General features: G+C 31.8%; 1 pseudogene; it reads right to left on the bottom strand.

Moving 5' to 3' along the window:
- Positions 1-7,458: 7,458 nt before the first annotated feature.
- LOC107901320 (uncharacterized) lies at positions 7,459-16,516 on the bottom strand (annotated as a pseudogene).
- Positions 16,517-17,160: the final 644 nt, after the last annotated feature.

Raw genomic sequence — 17,160 nt, 5'->3', positions numbered from 1 at the left:
CTTGTACACAATTCATGCTTATCGAATTCACATTTAATTGCACTTTAAGTGCTACAATAATGTTTATTGAGCCATCACATATCCAACCACATATGCGTGCATTAAAATCAATACATCATATATCACATACAAGTATTATCACATATTACTTCTCATAATAATATCACATTCCATAGTTTAACACATATGTACTTACCGAAATTCCGCTCACTTCTGCTACATATTTGAATTATTAACATATCATTATCACTGTCATTTGGCATGTGTATCATGCCCACAACACAACACAATTCACAATATCCATCACATACATCTCATGTCACAATATCGCATCATAATACTCAATCCACAATTATTCACATAATCACACATTTTGCCAAAATAAATCAAGGGGAATAGAAAGCTTACACTCGGAACTTAGGATAAGGTTTTAGGATATTCCTAAGCTCCCAATTAAAACTATGAATCGTGTCTACTAATAGCGATTCCAAACACTCACCGATCACGCTTTCGCCTAATTGCCGAAAGCTTAAACTAACTTTTCCTTACCTTTCACCTTGGTCGTAGAAGGCTCCAACGATTCTGATGCTTCACACATAATAGCCACACAATATACACAATCAATTAGCAGCCAAAGACTCACCTAAACCAACAAAAAATGCAAACCTAAGCTATATTACTCATGAAACTGAAATTTCGATTAGCAAATTTGAAACTCAATTAACTCGGTCTATACTTAATATTTTTGCCTAAAATTGATTCCATTCATCTAATTTTTCCCCTACGACTGATTCTCAACCTTTGAATTATGCAAAACTCTCAATTCATGGTATTGAAATTTTTTGACATATCATGACAATTTTCATAAAAATCCAATAAAACTTAAGAAATCTTTAACGAAACTTTAAGCTCGGTTTTAAAACCTTCTATTCACATCAAAACAAATTGAAAAGTACTTTGAAACCACATTTTTATCTAAAATCCTAAAACCCACTATTAACGTCTCAATTTTCGGCTTTTATTCAAAACATGCGATTTAATGAGTAAAAACTCAGTTTAAGACTAATAGAAAAATGAATCGTTACCTTAATTGACAAAGAACCGGGTGTTTGATCAAAAATCCAAAAAACTCAAAAGTTAAGCAATAGAGAAATCTATGGTGTTTTTGATGGTTTTTATGAAATTCTAAAGAGATTTAAAGTTATAAGGGTGAAAGAAATCAAAAGAATGAAGGTTGAGAACAAATTTGAATGAATGGGGTTTGGGAAGACAATGGATGACAAAACAAAAAGAATGGGAAGAACTAACGTGGGTTTTGTGAAGATAAAGGGAAAAATAGAGTATTTTTTAAATTTTGGTAAAATTCTTTAAAACTACTACTAAATTGAATTCTTTTACAAAACAGTTTACAATTGAATGTATTTTCGGCATTATTTTTAAAAATTGATTTGATTTTCAAAAAGCTATAGTCGAAAATAATTTTGGGTTACCATAATTCAAAATTTCCGAACACATTTTGAGCCAAAATTCCTAATTTATCCTCAAAACTTCTAGGCCTAATTTTGGGGTGACATCCACATTAAATTTGTGTGTTCAAATTCTTAATTTTTTTGGCTATTTTTTATTTGTTTGTTGCTTAATCGGGTCAATCTCCAACAAAGTCCATTGCTGAAGAGACCAATGTAGATAATCCCAAAACTAGAGAATAAGGGTGCGAGAACCCTAATCATGCGATTAAGCCTTCGACTAAAATTGAGAAGGCTACAACTAAAACTAATGATGATCTTCTTGCACATGCACTTGTTCTAGAGCAGGAGTCAATTTCAGAAGAATGGACAGAAACCTTGATTCAAGCAGCAATCCAACAAGGTATATTTTAATCTACCCTTGTTGAACAAGATTCTGATATAGATGCTAATCTTTCTGCTGTTAAAGAGTTTGTTAGAAATATTACTGAATCTGCTGCTAACCCTATTGAAGAGAATGTGGTTGTTGAGAAACCTTGTTCTGAGCTAGAAGAAGATGACTTTTGCTTTGGGTTCTTTCTTCTTTGCCTCTTTCTTTTGTTATTCATCAATTTTTGTTTCTAATAAATGATTATTTTTATTTTTGTTTTCGCATAATATGGGTTTTTTTGTTTTATATTTAAAATTTCAATCATATTAGATATATTTTTTAAATTAGATAAGTTATAAGGTACAGGGTTAGTAGTGAGTTGCATACCTTCAACACCATCATTCAAGTATGACACTAGGAAAAGAAAGTCTCAAAGGGACAAGAGAACAAGTTATCAACCCAAGAAAACTCTTCAGTATTGAATTTAAATATTAGTTGACAAATATTTTGGTCTTTTAAGTCATTGAGCACTGATTCTAAAAATAGAAATTCATCTTTAAAGGTTTTGTTCAATCTAAGTATTTTAGAGCAATCCAAAGATAAATTGCTAACCAAATTGAAAATAAATATATAATCAAAAACCGAATTTGAAATTTTTGATAGTGGAATGTACCTTCTAACTCTATTTTACTCTTTTTCAATTATATGTTGGAAAATATAATAATATATCAATAATAAATTTTTGATATTTTTTACTGCAGAATATATAAATATAAATATATGATAAAATTATTTTTTGAAAATTAAATATATATATATACATCATGTATATATATTGTGCAAAAATTAAATTATAACTATAATAATTTAAATATTGTGCAAGTTGTTTTGATAGCTCGACTTGGATTAGGTTTTGAATAAAAATGATGTATAGGGAAGAATTTCACTTAGTAGGGAGCAAAGAATGTGGCAAAAATTAATAGTTATTTTATGTTCTTTATATGAGTTATTAGCATTAATCTATAGAATCATTATTGTCATTGCTACAAGTACTATTATGTAAAGTCCTAGACCCGCCATGAAAAATATCACCTAAATTACCGTAAGAAAAGAGAAGAAATTAGGTCACTTGTTTATTACGATGAGCAAATTTGTATCGACCAACTTAGGATGTCTAGATATATGAAAATTGATGAACAAGTTGCTATGTTTCTTTTTATTTTATCCCACCACGTAAAGAATTGAACTTGTAAGGATTGGATTGGTAGGTTTGGTGAGTCGGTCAATAGGCATTTTAATAAAGTCTTGATTTCGAATTCATCATCTTTTATTTAAAAGATGGAAGATGGAAGATGTTGAAGGTAATTTCATTTTGAATTTTATATTACCAATTGTTATATTATTCATTCATTATTGTGATAGAATTACTTAGGAGCTTTAGATGAGACACATATCAAGGTTCAACTTCCATTAATTGAAAAGCCAAGATATACAAGATGGTTGGTTTCAACTTATCAAAAGTAGTGATGAGTAATTCTATTATTGGTATTCAAATTCTAATATGTTTAGTCTATTATTATTGGTTCTAATATGCTTAGCAATCTAGGTATTGATGTGAATGATTTTAAGATATATTTAGTAGACTTGATACATTTATTTTCGATTAAAAAAATATTTATCTTTTTTGGTAAATAGTGAACATGGTTATTTTAGAAAAGAATCATTTCATGGTAAAAAAATCAGGTTAATATTTTACGAGTTTAAATTGTCATTAAGGGAAAAATGAATATTTTATAAAATAACACTTATGAGTAACATTTTAACTAATTTTTTGTGATGTTAAAACATATATTTTATATTGTAATATTAAGAAGCAAATGAGAAGTTTCCAACCGGACATTTTATATATTCACGAGTCACTACCGATTTGGGTATCTAATAAATAAAATGAAAGGCGAAGGACATATTTTTGTATGCCGACAATGTTGAGGATCGAAGAATGGAAAGTAAATGAGTGATAGGGATGCATTTACCTTTATGATTGTCCATCAGAATGAGACCAAAATCGTCTATAATTATTGTCGTATGAAAAGCCAAGACATATGAGACCAAAATTATAGAATAAGATGAGGATGGTTTGGTAGATGAAATGACTAAACGGGCGTTAGGAAGTTGGCTGGCGCCTTGACCTTTGTTGGCCACCAATCTTCACATTCTGGAACTTTGTGCTTCCTCCATCACATCATGTACTTGTGATTATAACAATGGTATTAGGCTCACTTCTATTATTTTCTAAAATATGATTAATCAACGTCCATGTCAAAAATAATATTGTGGAGAGGTTGAGATGATAAATAAATAAAATAACATTGATAGCCAAAGTTAAAAGTTCTGTTATATTACTTAATTTATTAAAAATATGATTTTTCTATTTAATTAAATGGTTAAAAAGATTAAATGAAACTATGAATTTTTCAATTGACAAAAAAGTATATTTTCTATACTATTATATAATATTTTGTCCCCAACATGAGTTTGCAAAATTTGTAATTGTAGCCCATTGTTTTAAGGATAATAAATAGTTGAAATGAGATCATTTTTTTTAGAAATATTTGAATTGTTGTTTGTCGGGAGTCGACAAATATTTTAACGAGTTAATATTGTCATCGATAGGGTTTTGTTTTTCGACTTTGTCAAGAGCCTGAACAAGTTTGTAAAATGACTTTGTTAAGACCTCAAGTTCTTAAGGAGGTGAGGGTTCATAGGGCGAAAACATCTTGTTAGATGCCTGAGAAGGCGGACCGTGCGTGGGGCACAACCACCCACCAAGGAAATCTCAACATTTGCGTTTGGTGGGATTTGAACCCATGCAATATAGCATATAAGGCATTGGTGGGTAAAAATACTACCACTTGGTCTACATATTTCATCCTACACATATTGTCGGAATTACATGTATGCCACTCATCCACTGTTGATAACCTAGCCATTTTGATCAGATAACTATCACTTATCACCCATATTACCTGCAATCTAGTCACGTTAGATCACATTGCCAACTTAATAAGTAACCATTGAATGACGTGTCTACCTATCAAAAGATGACACATGGCATGGAGTAGTCAAACTTAAATATGCCTCTCCTATTCTTTGGTAGACGGATCTTCTTTTTCCTCTTCTCTTTCTCTCTCTCTCCTAATTCTCCAGCTCCTCACTATAGTATCTTAGTTACCTCATCTCTTCACGACTCTCCACCCATATAAGGGGAATTGCTCCTCCTTCACTTGTTACCTCTCTCTTACGCAACAAAAAAACAATGTCTTTTGTAGAGAATGGCAGGGAAATTTTATTCAAAAGAAAATGTAGATCTTTTAAATATAGATGACCTAGTTGGTGATGCCATAGTTGAATTTGAACTTGGATAGATAAGTGATAAGCAAATGATAGTGGGTTATATAGAGGAGGCCACTAATAAAGTTTATTCTTATTCTGTTTTCGACCCCACATCAACGACTTTTGAGTATGCAAATCCTTTACAAGAAAATTAAAAGGAAAAAAATCAATTGATGTTAGATCATTTTGGCAAAATTTTGAAACAAAGATAATGTTTGTTTAATGGAATGAGCACATAAATGGTTAAAAAGCTTGAAATTATATTTATAAGAACATATGTAAGTGGATAAATGCTTATTCTGTTCTCCTATACTTATGGAGATTGTGCGAATTCACTGTCACATGATAAGAGGTATCAGAGTAAAAACTCCAAAAGTTGATCGATGAATGACTTAAAGCAAAATTGACACGAGCTTCAAAATGACTAAGTGAAATAGAAGGGTAGAAATTTTGTTATTTGTGCGTGAGATAGTAGAAAGGAAAAAAATAAAAATAAGATTAGGCTTTTAAGAGCTTTAGATGCTCTGATACCATATAGAAATTTGAAAGACGATAAAACTAAGTTGTGTATTTTTTTTGAAGTAATTGCAAAGATCAAATGCATAAAAGCTCAATCACTTTTAAGAATCATACTCCCAAAAAATAACTAACTGAATCTAAGATATCATTACTCTTAAAAACTATCAAGCTTATTCAAAAGTAATAACAAAAAGATCATAGTAGAAAAATCTTATTTAAAAGGGTAGAAACTATCATGTTAAATAAGTTATAGTTGCCTTCAATAATACGAGCTTGATTCCCACTCCAACATCATAACCATTTAAGCATATATATGGGAGGGATCCACTTAGTTAGTGTTAAACGAATATGGTTTTACACCATTTTATAACTTTTTTCCACAATTGATATTTTAACAATCTAATCGTTGAATTTCATGTTCCATTCACATAGATCATGCATGTTAAGTTTGAAGCAATTTTTTAACGATTTGTTCTATGTAAAAAGCTTTCAACCATTAAATATATATTAATATAAACAATATTTGAGATCAATGTGATAAAGATATTAGATTGATTTGAGATTTGACATGCATGATAAGTACAATTATATTGATAAGTTCAATAGTTGGATTGTTAAAATTTCAATCGTAAAATCCTACTAGTTTTACTTCGATATAAATGGATCTCTTTTCATAGATATATATGTGTGTTTGTGTCTTCTTTTGAGAATTCTATTTCACATCTAAAAGTCTATAAAAGTCTTTTAAGTTTTATGTTGAGAGTACTGAAAGATGAATTATTGCAATATTTGGATAACAAAATAGAGGTAGTACTAGTAAACAAGGGAGAATATTGAAAAATAAATCCTCCAAACTTGCTTTGCCAAAAACCCTTCATTCATGAGTTGGACATACCTAATTTTCTACCCACCTAATCCAAGTATCCAACAAGTTTGCAAATAAATATCCCAATTGTGCATATGTACTTTCCTAGTATAACTGTTATGGCCCAACCAAAAGTTTCTAATGATCGGCCTAAAGAGAGATACAATTAGATTTCTCAATTAGTTAACTTTCCCCCAATTTTATCAATAATGGGTTGAAAGAATTCCTTTTTCTTATTAAATAAGCTTTTACTTGGATCCTTAGGTATTTTCCTATGCCTCCAACAATGGCACACCTGTTTTTTTCTTAAATTACTAAAACGTAATTTGAGTGTTATGCTCAAATCACATTCACCGATCCAAAGAGTTAACCAGACATTATTTTTTGTATATATGTAACTTTTTATTTATCTTTATTTTCTAGTTATTAACAAAATAAATGAAATTATATTTCCAAATATCTAAAAATCAAATAATTAAGAATAAATTGTTCAAAATTCAAGTAGAAGCCAAAGGGGAATATCCTATATTTTTTTAATTATTCTTTTACTAAAAAACTAAAAATGTTACTAGTATGGTATCTATTGCCAACTATATATTCTCATCTGTACTTATCCAACGGTCGGGAACTACCTACTTGGCCCAGTAGACGTGCACAAACCAACCTAGGGCTGGACTTGGGTGAGAGGATTAACAAAGTTCCAACTGTGTCCCGAGCCATGGCTTGTTTAACTTACAATGCTAAAATCAATGCTCCTCCAATAAAGCTTTAAAAAATGAGGCAACAAGCAAAAATAAAATTTCTGACTAATATAAATGAGCTTTCAGGTCATGTCACTTGCAACTTCAAGGACTAGCTATTAAATCTTGAATTCTTACACATCCATCGGGGAGAAGGAACCTAAACCTATTTGCATTTTGTATCAAATATGTAGGAAGATGAACTGCTGAAGCTGAACGGGGGTTGGAATCCATCTTTTTAGTCAACCCTCGGAAGGTGTATTTTTCAGGAAGCATGTCGAAAAGATTGTCACCCCTGCAAATGATTCTTTGTATCCTAAGATAACTTAGATGGTTCGTGCTTATCACTCTGTCAGCAAGGTTAAAACCAGTCATTTTAAATATGAAAATTTCAAGACTCTGAAAGCAATAGCTGCAATGCCATCTTGCATCAGAAAAGATTAGATCGATCTAGCGTGAGAGTCCAACAGTTATAGTCTTATAGATATGAACTGAGGCTCGCCAACTGCTATAATCCACAAGAAACTCAAAGGAATACATGTAATGCTTCAACTCAAGGTGCAACATGGGTGGCACTCCATCACACCGTTGTAGCAATTTTAGAGTGTGTAGTCTTTGTTGAAAGTTGGCCTACCATGCAGCAGTGGCAGACAAGCCAAAAGTGAGAGCTAAAGTGGCGGACAATCCAAGTGCAAGCTAAAGTGGCGGATAGTACAAAGTGCAAGCCAAAGTGGGAGACAGTCTAACTGTGAACTGTTTCGAAACTTTTGATATAAGTCAACAAGTTGTCAACTTGTTTAAAAAAGCTGTTAGATTATTTTTCTTTAATTTGATAGGTTAATGTAAACGATGCTGAAAAGATAAAAATCAATCAATGAGTGATCTCATGTATCTAGACATGCCAACTTGTCAAGTTACAGTGGTAAAGTTTTCCCATTTAAGTGTATACTTTGTATGTAAACATAGGGATAAGAATAAAAAGAACAAGTCAATTTTGATTGTTAAATTTTGATCTGTCTGTTGGGGATCAACCCAATTAAGCAACAAACAAGTAAAAAAATAGCGGAAGAATTGAGAAATTAAACACACAAATTTGATGTGAAAAAATCTCTCCAAAGAGGATAAAAAAAACAATGGGTAAAGATAATTTTACTATAATGACAAAAGAATAAAGAATACAAAACATGGAGATAAAAACTAAACCCCGAAACCCGAAAACAAAGAACCCTCAAAATGTAAATACAAAATTCTCCAAAAGTGTTATGGTTTCTAATATATTAATGAGTATATTTTTTAAGGTTGTAAAAGAGTATTTATAAGCTAAATTAGTACGTCAAAAGAGTTTAACTAAAAAATTATCTCTAAAATTTGTCTGAAATATGAATACTCAACACTATCCATCTTCTCTTTCTTAGACAAAAAAAACCAACAGTCTTGGCAGCTCATCTGTATCTGATGTTATTAGAAGATCTCCATTGGATATCTCTGCATTGCAAAGTAATCTTTTCACAGTTCTCTATTCCCGTGATTCAAGAACAAATGGACTTTCATGTGAGCTAGGGGATGCAATTGGGCCAAGAAATACACCATGGATTATCTTCTCTTCAGCACACCCCACCTGATATCAAGCAAGTCTAATTCAGGGCTAAACATGATGCTGTCAAATATACATCGTGGTTGCAAACGTATGGACCATCCATATAGGTGGCACAAGTGTTCCATTGAAACACTTTCAGGGTAATAGTGTGGTAGGCGTATGAAGGGGGTAGGGGGTTTGTCCCAAAGTGGGAGGAAAAAAATACGATATCTTTTGGCGATCGGTTAATATGCCAATCACACAAACTGAAACAAGCATCAAGATGGTGAAAGGAACAAGCTTAGGCAGTGGCCTTCTGTTGGTAGGTGAAAGAGTCATTTTGCCATGCTTTAAAGTAGAGAGCTTAAGACAGATAACCATTTCCATGCTCTGATAACCCAATTAGCAAAGAATCATGCATGGCTTTGACAAACTTAACCATCTGCACGAAATTCACCAAAAAATTAGGTCTAAAAGTAAAATTTTAGCCAACTGCTCTTCATGAAAGTTAAGCATCAAACCAGTAGGAAATGAAGGCCTTTATGTCCTAGTCTTAACCAAATACAAAAACAGGAAAGAAAGAAATTAAGAAAAAACAGTATATTATGTCAAATCAATATTAATGTATGAATATAAAAAGTTAGCAAGGGCCAATCTTCCTGCTGAAATCGGTTTGTCGAAATCTAGCATTACATCTGTATCAGATTTGTGATGCAACCAAGATTCTAACAGTACTACATAGCAGAAAGCTCAATTGACAGGCTCAGATCACTCTCCTGCTGAAGAGTCAAAGCGTGGTCTCTAGCTGCAGTAATAAGCCTATAGTCAAATAATAATCAAATACACGGTAGAACTTGGCTAATCACATAAAAGGGTGTCACATCAGACTACAAAAACAAGCATGAAAGTGGCAGTAACAAATCAAAAGCCTTTGTGCTACACCTAATGTGCTGCAAGTCTTTAATTTTACGAAGTCCAAAAGAATGTCAACCAAACAAACCGTATTCGGGAGAAATTGAAATTAGACTATGCTTGGTAGATAACTTGGAAATAATAACCAGCTTTGAGCTTCAATCATGTGCAAGGCTCAAATAAGTACGAAAATGAAATAAACAGAATTCAAGCAACATTATCAATAGTTAATAAGCTAAAAACTTAAGGACAGTTGAAAAAGGATTTCATCCTCAAGTAAAAAAAAAATTAATGACTGGAAATCATAAGCTTGTTTGCTCTTCTATAAGAATTAAAAAGGTGCAGTCAAGTATAAGAGTGCAAGCACATTAATAGACTGGGTAATAGGCAAAATGATTTTTGAAGTCAAACGATAAAAACTGTTTACTACCTGTTAACGCTTTTCTTCATCCTCGGTGTCGCAGAAGCAGATACCTTTTGTAGAATATAGTCCTATGCGTGTTTCTTGTAATACATTATCTGATGATTATACCTTCAATAATGTTTTCATGACAACATGAAGAATTAAAGAGAAAATGGGATGATTTAACAACGCTGTACAGACACTTGGACTATACCGAGTAACATTTCTCGCAATTATGAAACTGAACTGCAATGAAAGAGCGAGAATGGAGAATCATAAGAGTCACAGAAACAGGAGAAATAGAAGAATAGTCCTAGAAACAATTATAGCATGAAACATAAAATCAAGATAATCTTTTGCAATGCTAAAACATAATCAACTATGATCACATCGACTACCAAAAGAAAAAAGAAAGCGCAGAGGTTCATCCAACTTGACACTATATTCAAGAAATCAAATTTCTCGCTAGCAACGGATGAATCTTAGAAACCTGAACATAACGAAATCAACAAATCACTTTTCTTTTTCTTAATCTTTTTTACATGACATGAAGAAAATACCCTACAACTCAAATAATCATATTATATGTAATATAAAAAATTAAATAATTGAAAAAGGACACAGAAATAAATCACCGATAAATCCAACTCCGTCTTATGCAATTAAATAAAATCACCTAAATTCTAAAACTTGAAATTAAAATTCGAAAATAGTATAAATTGAGTGATAATATATGAATATGAAGGGGGAAACACATTCCGTACTTTGCATGTAGTTTAAGCTAGAATGTAGACATGGCGGCTATAGTTATATCTTTAAGCTTGTGCAAAAGTTATTTCTCCGAGTTTATTGGTAATTATTGATGTGGAGTTGAATATAAAATCGCTTAATAAATTCTGATCAATAATTATAAAATGATTAAAGCTTTTCAACACTTCCTAATACCGAGTTCATGATAAAAATTTTGTTCGACTTTCCACATTTATCATAAACTCTAATACAAAGAATGTGCGAAACACTCCTAGCTGTCAAGTTCATATGCATTGAATTTTTCACCATTTAATGTTAGCTTAACCCTAATAAATGCACTAACTTAAACTCAACATATGCAAAGTGGAGTTACTATTTGTAACCAATTTTCATAATTTATCATAAATCTAACCTTAATAAATGCATTTAAAGAATTTGATACTTAATAATATCCAGTTTAGAGTTATTATGAATTTTTAAATGTTTAACTAAATCAATCGTAATTAATTATAGTCAATGCCCAAAGGCACTGACTCACTATGGCAAAAACAAGTTTTTAGCAGCATTTTTATGGCATCGCTATAGATAACGCCGCTAAATTTTGTGGCGTCTATGTAAAAAATATCGTTATAGAACATGACCTTTAGCGGCGCTTTTCCTACAAACGCCGCTACTAAGAACATACTTTTAGCGGCGCTTTCTCCACAAACACCGCTAAACATGTTCATTAGCGGCGCTTTTCCTAAAATGCCGCTAAAAGTCATGTAAGACGAGATATCCACCAGCTGCTTCTTTGCTTTTATCGTTCTTTCATGTTTCACATTTGATGTTCCTCATAATTTGTTTCACATTTGATGTTCCTCATAATTTGTAGTTCCAGTGATTTTTCTTCATCGTTTACCTTTATTTTTTGTTCGTATAGTAATATCAACTGTAGCACTCCCCATTAAATTAGTTTTATTTATAAGAATTATAAATAATGTGTTGAAATTCAATTTATTAGGACAGTTTAAATAAAACTCAGTTGAAAAATTTTCTACCAATCAAAAACAGCAAACAGTAAATACCAACTTTCTTCCTTTCACTGAGAACTGCAAAATGCAAATCTTATATATCACCGGGATCTTAAGGATTTTTCAATAATTAATCAACAACGAAAATAAGCATTCTACTCTAAACAGGTCCATCGTTGCTACGGTGGAGATTTGATACCTTATTTGGTTTCCCTTCAACATCTGCTTTAGTAGCCGTATCCTGACATAATCAACGAACCCAACATATTAGCATGCAAAATATAAAGAACAAAAAAGTGTTCCATTACTAATCATCCATGGGGTTCCCAGCAGGCACGGGCTCGGGTTCCTTTATTTCCACAACCACACAATCGGACATCAAGACTGTCTTGGCCACTGATGTTGCATGCTCCAAGCAACATCTGACCACCTATATCAAGAAAAATATAATCATCAATTTTAGAGGGTAACTCAAAGCTCTTTTAACAATATCAGCTCCAACCTATAGTAAATCAAGATATTTAGGGTTTACCAACTTTATCTACAGCCAAATATTTCAACAAAAAAACATTCTGAAGTTTAAGATTTTTTTAAGTTATCAAAACGATTTACCTTTTCTTCGTCATTATCAAGTGAATCCTTGATAGCATCCACCTTAGAAGCAAGTCTTAGCAAAGTACATCCACCACCGACAACAATACCTTCCTCAACTGCTGCCTGATAAATAGCCCAAAAACATGCGGTTTTATATGGTATTTCACGAATCATGCAGTTTGGGTATAGTTTACCTATTATAATAATTAATTTGATTTTGTATTTAGTTGAAATAAGTTCAAGTCATTGCAATTGCAACAAAATGAACACTGATTCAAACGCCTTTAAACATTTTTTTTCCTTTAATTTAAAGATTTGAAGGATTATGGATAAAAGTAAATATTATGTGAATAAAATCAATTGGTAAGTAGTTGTGAAATGCATACTTGATCTGGTTAACTTAACTTTTAATTTAATTTAATTTTTTTATATTTATAAAATATGATAAAAGTTAATCAAATCCAAACCAACCTCCTTTACTTGTTTTATTTCTCATGCTAGGAAGGAAGCAAACGAATAAAAATTCTGTTTAATGAACTGAATCCACTAATGTTAAGTCAATTAATCGATTAAAGTATGAAATTAATTGCTTAGGTGGATTTTTCAATCTTTTAACCCAACCAACCCGCCCTACCAGTTTAAACTTTAAAGAACAGAATTTGGAAAATACCTGATAAAGGGCGCAGGAAAGAATACCAGTTGAAGTCTAACCATTTTAGCTCATCAAATCTAATAAGTAAGACTTCATTACTGCGTCAATAAATTCAGAACCAGTTTCTGAAATTTCACATCAACCACGGCTCAAACCAAAATCAGTTTATCTCATGGCAGAACAATTAATAAAAAGACACTTAAAAAAAGAACCGTCAATTGACTTAAATTATCTAGCAAAAGTCAACTCAAGAAAGGAAAGAAGAGTAAAAATGGCCTAAACCCTAAACCCTAAACTCCAATATAATGGAACGAAAACGGCAGTTCCTATACAATCTGCTTTACAGGTAAAATTTTGCTGTCAAGATGACATTGTAGCAATAAATGATTTCATTAGGATAAATATCAAAATTAAATATAAATTTTAATTTAATGTGTATTGTCATACATGAAATTTAATTTTGTATAATTTTATACATAAAATTTAAATTTAATTCAATTTTCACAAATCACTAACAATATTATCAGACTAGCACTATTTTACATTGATATATTGCATACATGACAATTATATTAATCCAATATGAAAATAAATGTATGTATTCATTTCTTTAAATATGTACAATTGAATCAAAATCAAATTTTTATGTATAGATATGAACCACGACACTTTATATATAAAATTGATATACATGAACTGCACATTGAACCAAAGTTAATATATAAATTTGATGTTTATCCGATAATATTATCCATCTTGAAATTATGCAAATTTTGGGTAATTTTTGTTTCTTCTGTAAACTATATTCGTTTGGTTATGTGTAAAAAGTCTAATGCAAAGGATTTGAGTAAATGTCAAACATATTTGAGAAAATGAAAAATTCGAATAACATAATTCAGATAAAGAAGTTGTCTAAGATTCAGCACCACAGTACGTAAGTCTGAAATGACTGTTTCTGCTGCCTAATTTCTCAACAGCCCTGTTGCCACCATCTTCAAAACTCTTGCTAAGCACCAATTAATCTCGATAACTTTAAAGCTAAATCCTACCACAGAAAAACCTTTTCCATAGCCTCCCTTATAAAGAAACATAATAGCATACACGTAGGAAGTCAAAAAGTTGTAAAAAATCAGTCCATAAAGCTAGGCACATGAATCATTGTTCTCAATCTTCCTTTCTAGTGGACCAAGTACCCTCTTTTAAATGCAGACAATCAACAAGACAAGGTCGGCTCAGTGGCTAAAGGCTATCCTAAGTTTCGAGCTAGCCTCCTTGCTCTGTCAATTTGTAAAGATGAAATTTCTGTAGTGAAACACTTATATTCTTCATTTAAACAACTTTTAGTTACAAGCATATTAAGAATTCATTAACCCAAACTCTTAATGAATGCTTGATGAACATGGCATGAATAGAGCTTTTAAAAAACCAGAGAGAAGAAAGAAAACAATTCATTATGCACATAATCCTGAATAACAGCTGTAAAAATTTTATTTAAAAGAAAATCCTCACCTCCTTCATGATTTCCTGGCAAGCTGCTGATTGCTTTTCATCCTTACATAGAGCCAATGCCCTTTGAACATAACTCTTTAATGATTTTGGGAACACACCAGCCTGAAAGCAATAAAGCAGCCATCAATTGTTGTTCAAAAATCTGAAATATGTAAACCATGATAAGTCTTTTCTTTTTTCAGAGGGACGCAGGGGGCAGTTGAGGGCGCTTGTAACTAAACTATACAATCTAAATCTAAGAGAGTAAAGGACTTAAGAACAATTTCCAAGAGTAACTTATGTCTAAATCATCATCTGCCACATTACAAGGAGGCATTTTAATTCAGCACTGCATAATCAAGCAAGTTTAGCCATATCTGGTATTAGGAGCCAAATATAAAAAGGAAGATTTGCCTCTCAAATGAATAACAGGACTACCACAAAATAGGATTGAGAATAAACCACAAAATAGGACTACCACAAAATAGGATTAACAATAAACCACAAATTAGAAGTAAAACGGACCCGTTTTACCAAATACAATCTTTAAGATTGTAGTTCGGATTCTTAAAAATACACTTAAAAGTGATAAAACTGTAAAAACTTATAAATTTCTCAAGAGAATAAACCACAAATTAGAAGTAAAACGGATCCGTTTTACCAAAAACAATCTTTAATATTGTAGTTCAGATTCTTAAAAATACACTTAAAAGTGATAAAACTGTAAAAACTTATAAATTTCTCAAGAGAATAAATTATTCTTTGTATTACAATTCAATTATACATCATGGCTGTTGTTTAGGGAAACAACAGGACTACCACAAAATAGGATTAACATACTAACATGGTTGAGTAGATCCAAACCATCATACTAACATGGTTCTTTTTACTTCTAATTGGTTTCAAAAGCTCTTTCCCAAACTCTCACCGTAAGGTTAACTTCCATCAATAATATTACAAGCATGAAATGAGTATTTACTCGTTTGGTGAATTTTATCCTATATTACTCTCTCAGCAAAACAATGAAGTTCTTCAAAGATACAAACTAAATGATCCTTACAACTGCAATTTTAAAGGTAAAAGACAAAGAGTAAGCAACAAAGTCGAAACTAACCTCTTGTGCCATTATTCTTTGAAGTTATAAATGGCTTGAAGCCGTTTGGGCAAATTCTCCCACGGGCATTCTTCCCTAACCGCTTTCAAAAACAACTGTTCCTCCACCGTTATCGGAATGTGCTATAAATCATTGGCAAAACAATATCGATCCATAAATTGAACCTGGAAGAGATAGAATAAGGAGTTTTGATCGCAGTGGCGATGGCAGATCGAGCTACGATTTTGAATTTTTTTTATAAATCGCGGGTCAAACAGAACCCCTAAAAATCTTTTTTGACTGGGTGAAGCCATCGTGAAAACATAATAAAAGAAATGGAGAGCAGTGGAGCGGAACAAAGTTGTAATCGCGAGAGGGTTAGAGGGGAACAAAGTTGTACTCAAAACGACACCGTAAAAGCAAAAAAATATTTGCGGCATTTATGGAAAAAACACTGCTATTGCTTTACATTTAGTGGTGTTTATGAAAAATCGCCGTTATTAGTTTACCTTTTGCGGCGTTTATGAGAAAAACGCTGCTATTTCTTTATCTTTTGCTGTGTTTATGAGAAGAACGCTACTATTGCTATACCTTTTGCGGCGTTTATGCAAAAACGCTGCTAATGTTTTACCTTTTGCGGCGTTTTCGATCCAACCACCACTAAAAACGCCGCTAAAAACCTGTTTTTGTTGTAGCGACTTCTTATGAATTTTTTTTTATGTTGTGCCTTTAAATATCTTTCCCTTATTTTAGGTTTTTCACCCACGTTAAAGTTGATTTTCATCGTTGTTGAATTCGTAAGCTAGAGAACTTTCCAAATCTATTTTTAACCTTAAAATCAAATTTCTAAATTCTATTATGGCTCTAATGAAGGAAGCACATCACATAGCGCAAGTAATCGTTAATATGGTAGTTTTTAATACTTTTCAACTTAAGTCATACATATATGCATTGTTCATATTTTGTTTTGATATATATATAGTGAAATTAGGAAATTGAGATTGATAAATATTTTTATTCTTGTACTAGGTTGAGGATACAAACCTTCGGATTTGGAGTGATGTAAGCTATCTAAAGCCAAGTGAAGAGGACGATTGTCTTAGGGCCCATAAAAAATTAGCGAGGTTTTCTATCTAAAACAATTGAACGTCTGGTATAAATGACTACTCGTGTTTCTAGTTATAGTTGGGGGTATGTGGTTTTGGCATTCTTATACCAGGCTCTTAAAAATGCAACCGCTAAGGATAAAAAACAATTGAATTGTTGTTGTATCCTCCTTCAAGTATGGGCCAGGATGTGAATACCATTTATAGTGCAGATCCCCTC

Source organism: Gossypium hirsutum, chromosome D06 (assembly GCF_007990345.1).
Source record: "Gossypium hirsutum isolate 1008001.06 chromosome D06, Gossypium_hirsutum_v2.1, whole genome shotgun sequence".
In the NCBI taxonomy this organism is placed as follows: domain Eukaryota; kingdom Viridiplantae; phylum Streptophyta; class Magnoliopsida; order Malvales; family Malvaceae; genus Gossypium; species Gossypium hirsutum.
Note: the sequence above shows the minus strand (reverse complement) of the source record. Positions and strands in the feature narration are given on the sequence as shown.